A 7,136-nucleotide genomic window follows, 5' to 3' on the forward strand; every position below is an offset into this window, starting at 1 on the left:
GTTGCATGTCTACTCTCTATTTTAATTGTTAATTCGTTTGTGAATGTGTGGATTAATGGAGTTTTCTGGGACGTAACCTCGATTTGTTAAGTTCTCCAGTTAATTGTAAAAGCCCCTGCGTTTTTGGGCACAATTAATTGCTATCGAGTCTATAATTTCAAAAATAGTTTAAGTCTTGAGTCGTTTGTGATGAAGTTCGGAGCAAGGGTTGCTGTTCTTCGAGGAAGAAGAGGATCAAGTGTTGGTCGTGTCGTATAGACGATTGACGGTGATGATTGATTGAGTATCGGATGCTCGGCTGTTGTTTAATGCACGTGCGCACTAGACGATCGTATAGCTCAGCAAGCCTCATTACTTAGTTACTAACTATACGATCGCGGAGTAATAGCGCGGTAAATCGTTTACCTTTTGCGTGTTAAGCGATCGTTTAGACAATCAAGCTTTGCGGTCTTGTTGTCGTCTATGCAATCGTTTAGCTTTCACACTATCGTCTAGTATGCGCTACACGGTTGTTTACCTGGAGGCGTTTACTAAACAATGGGAGCTTTGCCCAGCGGTTCAAGACCCGGTTCGCTTGTGAACCGGTTTGCTCGGTGGAATAATGTAATAGATAGAATTTTCATTCCGGTTTTGTGTTGGTTCATCCTGGTCCATTAATCCATGGTTTTATACATGCGATATATGTTTTTTTTATGTCATATGTTATGCACATATAGATAAATCTCACCTTAGGTTATGCATTAGTCATGTATATTCTTTTTATTATAAGTGTTATGATTTAGAGAAGCATGATTTAAATTACTTAAGTGCATGTACGTGCATCATATAATATAAGAGTTATATTTATGCATACATTATTTATTTGGTGTTATATTTATAAGCGTTATAAATACTTCATTATGTGGCAATGTATGTTTTAGTTGTTCTTTTATAAATGTTATAAAATGAAATTAGAACTAAAATCAATAATAAAAGGTTAAAGTATAGCAAATCTATCTATAAGGAACCTTTTGTCGAAGGCTGGTTCTGTTTAGGCTGGGGTATTTAAGGTGACGGCAACGGAACACCCCTACTTGGGAACCTACCTAGAAAGGTGAATTAGATAGATTTGATGCATGCATGCAAGTTAAGGACAATCCATTAAAGAGTTTAATGTGACTACTTGAACTTGTTTGATTTCAAAGACAAAAGTTGTTTTTTGAGCAAATTAAATAAATGAATAGATTATAATCAGTAGTCGGGTTGTCTAGGTTAATAAACCCCTAGGTAGAACATTCAATGGGAGGTACTTGAGGCATATGATGTTTCATTTAAACCTTTCGCATTTCTCCCTCATTGTCCACATCGTGAGATCTATCCTCGGCCTCGTGACACCCTGGGAGTGTCCCCCTTAAGGATGGTATTTGGGTAGGTTAATATCAAGGTGGGTAGAGGGAATGTTCATAGTAAGTGGGAGCGGGAAGTGCGACAATATATTCCACGGTCTCTCTCGTTGGATTAAATAAAATTTCTATGCATCGCCTCGAGGCACCCTGGGAGTGTCCTCCTGTAGGATGATTGTTTTGCATGTTTCTTTATTTAATCTTTTGTAAGAGGATAAGGTTACTAGTCTTTTGTTCTAAACTATTTTTTTCCTACGGTGGGCGCATTAGGGCGGGACTCTGGGACCGAAAACGAAGGGTTACACTTACGCGGAATTGTTAAGGGCTAACAGTTCTGGACTGAACAAATGGTGGTTGTTAGGTTCAGTTCCAAGAGTTGGTTCTACCTAATAGTTGAGAATGTCTCATCCCAGTGAAAGGACATTTGATCACCCCACGGTGACGTTTGTTTTGCCTCGCTGGGGCATCATTGCAAAATAGAAGTCTTATCACTTAAGGTATTTGGAAACTATTTTGTTAAAATTGGTTAAAAATGTGGTTTTTGCAAAGTCTTATAAAAGTTTATTCGTTTTTCAGCAACAGTTTTAAATGGCTACAGCCACTATCAGTTTACTTAGCACCGAAAAACTGAATGGTCAAAACTATTTGAGTTGAAAACATATTCTCACGACGATACTCATCATCGAGGATCTGAAGTTTGTCCTTATGGAGGACTGCCCTCCTATTCCACCCCAAGACGCTACTCAAAATGTTCAGACGGCGTACGAGCGTTGGACATGGGCAAACGAGAAGGTCCGAGCCTATATCTTGGCTAGTCTTAGCGACGTGTTGGCCAAGAACCATGAGCCCATGGTCTCAGCATGTGAGATCATGGAGTCCCTGTGGGGAATGTTTGGACAGCCATCTGGACAACTCAAGTAGGGGTGTTCAAAAAATCCGATGACCCAAAAAAATCGATAAACCCAACCCAATTCATGCGATTTGGGTTGTGTTATCAACTCATTTGGGTTGGGTTGGACTCAAATAATTGAAAATTTTATAGGTTGAGTTGGTTCATGGGTTCACTTAATATAACCCGAACCAACCCGAATTTATTATTAACTTTAAAATATATATTTTTTATTACTTATAATACAATTATTTATGCATATATTGATTTTAATTTTATTTAATTTCAATATTTCTTTAATAATTTATTCTTCAACAACTCTTAAAAGTAGTTTCTTTGCACTTTAGAAAGAAATTTTTCACTAAATAAATTGAAATTGAGTAGTTAATCTTAATTCAATATATAAAAATAATTAAATTAGATTTTTACATATTTATGTTTTGCTTCTTTTTAGAACAAAATTCTAAATAAATGATCCGATTAACTCGAACCAACCTAACTCAAATATTTCATGGTTGGGTTAGGTTGGGTTTATTTTTTAATAAGGATTATTTTAGTTGGAGAAATTTACAACTCGAACAATTGGGTTGGGTCTAAAAAGTCTTTCGACCCGACCCAACCCAACACAACCCATGAACACCCCTAAGCTCAAGCATGAGGCTCTGAAACACATCTTCAGTTCCAAAATGGAGGAAGACGTGCTGAATATGATGGTTCACTTTAACGTAGCGGAGATGAATGGGTCTAAAATCGATAAGGGCAGTCAGGTAAGCATTATCCTGCATTCATTACTGGAGAGCTTCCTCCACTTTGTTAGCAATACGATTCTTAACAAAGTGGACTATGCCCTTACTACTCTCCTCAACGAGTTGCAAACTTACCAATCCTTGCTGAAAAGTAAGGAAAAAAAGGAAGGTGAGGCAAATGTTGTCTCGTTTTCTAAAAGGTTCCATCGAGGTACGACCTCGGGAACAAAGTCTGCACCTTCAACTTCTAACTCTGGAAAGGGGAAGAAGAAGAAGGGTGGTAAAGGGAAAGGGAATGCGCCTGCTAACCCGCCATCTNTGCACCTTCAACTTCTAACTCTGGAAAGGGGAAGAAGAAGAAGGGTGGTAAAGGGAAAGGGAATGCGCCTGCTAACCCGCCATCTGTCACCCAGAAGAAGCGTCCACCACCGGTTGGAAAAGGAACATGTTTCCATTGCAACCAGGATGGACACTAGAAGAGAAATTGTCCTCACTATCTGAAGGAAAGGAAGGCAACCAAGGCTAAGAACAAGGCAGACAAAGGTAAATGCGATTTACTTGTGTTAGAATCTTGTTTAGTGGAGAATGATGATTCTGCCTGGATAATTGATTTGGGCGCCACTAATCATGTTTGTTCTTCTTTTTAGGGGATTATATCCTGGCGACAGCTGGAGTCTGGTGAGATGACATTGCGAGTAGGTACTGGGCATATCGTCTCAGTTGTGGCAGTGGGAGGCATCCTAATTTTACAGAATATGTTTCTTGTATTAAAAGATGTTTTTGTATTTCTGAACTAAAAAGGAACCTTATTTCTGTAAAGTGTCTATTACAATGCAATTATACTCTTTCTTTTAAATTGAATAAAGTGTTTATTCATAAGGATGGTATTAAAATTTATACAACTAAACTGGAAAATAACTTGTATGTGCTAACCGTTAGCCTTAAGTTCCTCCATAACATAGAGATGTTTAAATCTGTCGTAACTCAATCTAAATGCCAAAGAGTTTCTCCAAAAGAAAATGCCCAACTTTGGTACCTTCGATTAGGGCACATCAATCTCAATAGGATTGAGAAATTGGTGAATAATGGCCTTCTAAGCGAGATAAAAAAAATTATTTACCAGTGTGCGGATCTTGCCTTAAGGGTAAGATGACTAAAAGACCTTTTAGGAAAAGGTTATTGAGCCAAAGAGCCTCTAGAATTAGTACATTCTGACCTTTGCGCTCTTATGAATGTGTGAGCTTGATGAGGCTGTGTGTACTTTATCAGTTTTACTTATGATTACTCTAGATATGGGTATATTTATTTGATGCAACGAAAGTCTGAATCTTTTGAAAAGTTCAAAGTATTTAAGGCTGAAGTTGAGAATACTTTGGATAGATGGATTAAAACACTTCAATCAGATTGAGGTGGAGAGTTTTTGGATTTTGTGTTCCAGGACTATGTATTAGAACATGGAATCGTTTTCCAACTCTCAATATTGGGTACACCTCAGTAAAATGGTGTAGCGGAGAGGAGAAACAGAACCTTGTTGGACATGGTTCGTTCGATGATGAGTTACGCTTCATACTCAAATGTGTTCCTTCTAAAAGTGTTGCGAGAATACCTCTAGAATTTTGGAATGAGCATAAAGCTAGTTTACGTCACTTCCACATATGGGGTTGCCCAGCACATGTGCTTAAGGCAAATCCCAAGAAGCTGGAATCACGGTCGAGGTTGTGCCTCTTTGTAGGCTACCTCAAAGGTACACAAGGGGGTTACTTTTATGATCCGTTTGAAAACAGGGTGTTTGTTTTCAGAAACGCTATTTTCCTAGAGAAGAACCATATTAGGGAGCACAGTCCACGAGGTAAAGTCGTGTTATATGAGTTTTCCAATGAAACTACTGAAACTTCAATAAAAGTTGTTGAAAGACTTGCTTTATCAGCCAGGGTTGTTGATGATAGTTCATCTGGTAGGTCGATTCCACTTCAAGAGTTGAGCGAACCTCGACGCAGTGTGGGGGTTACAAACCTAACTGATCGCTATCTGGATTTCACGGAAATCCTAGCTATGGTGGCAGATGGTGACGTTGAGGATCCGTTGTCTTATCAAAAGGCAATAGAGGATGTTGACTAGGATGAACCTTGTGTTTACAAGAAGATAGTCAACAGTTCAGTAGTTTTCTTAGTGTTGTATGTAGACGATATACTAATCATTGGGATCGATGTAGGTCTACTGACTGCAATTAAGAACTGGCTAGCGACCCACTTCTAAATGAAAGATTTAAGAGAGGCTCAGTTTGTTCTGGGTATACAGATCTTTCGGGATCGTAAGCACAAAGTGCTAGCGCTGTCTCAGGCATCGTATATTGACAAGCTCTTGCTCAAGTACTCGATGCAAGACTCCAAAAAGGGTCTACTACCATTCAGGCATGAAGTCACTTTGTCTAAGGACATGTGTCCTAAAACGCCCCAAGAGGTTGAGGAGATGAGACGGGTCCTATATGCATCTATCGTTGGCAGTTTGATGTATGTGATGCTCTGCACGAGGCCAGACATCTGCTATACTGTGGGAATAGTCAGTAGGTATCAGTCTAACCCAGGCCAAGGTCACTAAACCGCAGCTAAGAACATCCTCAAGTATCTTCGGAGAACGAGGGACTACATGCTCGTGTATGGATCTAGGGATTTAATCCTTACTGGATACATGGATTCTGACTTTCAGACTAATAAGGACTCTCGGAAGTCCACTTTAGGGTCAGTTTTTACTTTTAATGGAGGAGTTGTAGTGTGGCGGAGCACTAAGCAGGGGTGCATCGCCGACTCTAAGATGAAGGCTAAGTACGTAGTGGCTTGTGAAGCTGCTAAAGAGGCCGTCTAGCTCATAAAGTTCTTGCAAGCTGGAAGTGTTTCCAGATATGTCTAGGCCCATCACTCTCTATTGTGACAATAGTGGTGCTGTGGTGAACTCCAAGGAGCCCAAGAGTCACATACGTAGCAAAACGTAAAGAGAAAGTATCATCTTATCCGCGATATAGTACATCAAGGAGAACTGATCGCCACACAGATCACCTCAGAGAAAAATATTGCTGATCCCTTCACGAAGGCTCTCATGGTTTCAGTGTTTGAAGGTCATCTTCAGAGCATAGGTCTACGGGACTGTCCGCGGTTGGACTAGGGCAAGTGGGAGATTTATTGTACTGATTTTTATGCCCTATTTTATTGTTTGTACTTGTTTTGTACACCCTACTTCGCTTTAGGACAAGTGGGAGATTTTTTGGGGTATGTGCCCTAAAGTCTCGTGTCCTGTAGTTTGTAAACAATTTTGTACGAACGCTTGTGATGTATAATACATATATATTATTTCACTTCTTGACTTTGTACATTTAGATGTTTTTTATTTTACCACAAACTAATAAACTTAAAATCCTTAGTTGTGTTTATGTAATTTAAGCATCTATGTAGTGACATACAAGTGGATCATGTCTTAAGTGACAACCAAAATGGTCTGTTAATATATGATATAGGAGGGAAAGCTTATCCTGGTAACACTACGGGCGCGGACCCACTTTGTGGAAAAGTTACAAGTGTTGTGACATGTCACAGATAGTCTGATCCTGATCATTCATTTAGGGGACATGCGAGCGGGGGATTCCTATATAAAGAGTTTGTATAAGACCTGACCACGAAGTGTTAAAGTCTCGTCATATAACTCCATTCATGACAGAGACCTTACTTCACTAGGACGACCATAGGTAACATGACCTCAATCCTGAGTGAGTTGGGAACTTCTGCCATTGAGGGCGGTCATTTGATTTGCATGGATGCGAGTGGCCAGAGTGCCGACTTAAACCTACCACTTTGAGGATTCGTCTAATTTGGGAGCTGGGAACTCAACTTCACAAGATAAAGTTCACTCCTTCCCCGAAGCAGGGGTAAGTAGATAGATTGTTCTCTTAAGGACTGATCCCGGAGTTTGAACAATGTGGTGCCACACACCTTCTCATGGCCCGAGAGGTGTTCACACATAGTAGGACTATGTTGTATTGTTCATTAGAAGGATCAGTAGTACTTAAGGAGTAAGATGTAACTACAAGAGAAAAACGGTAAATTGGCCCAGCTATACTTATGAGTGTCT

This window comes from Benincasa hispida, chromosome 8, assembly GCF_009727055.1.
Source record: "Benincasa hispida cultivar B227 chromosome 8, ASM972705v1, whole genome shotgun sequence".
NCBI lineage: Eukaryota > Viridiplantae > Streptophyta > Magnoliopsida > Cucurbitales > Cucurbitaceae > Benincasa > Benincasa hispida.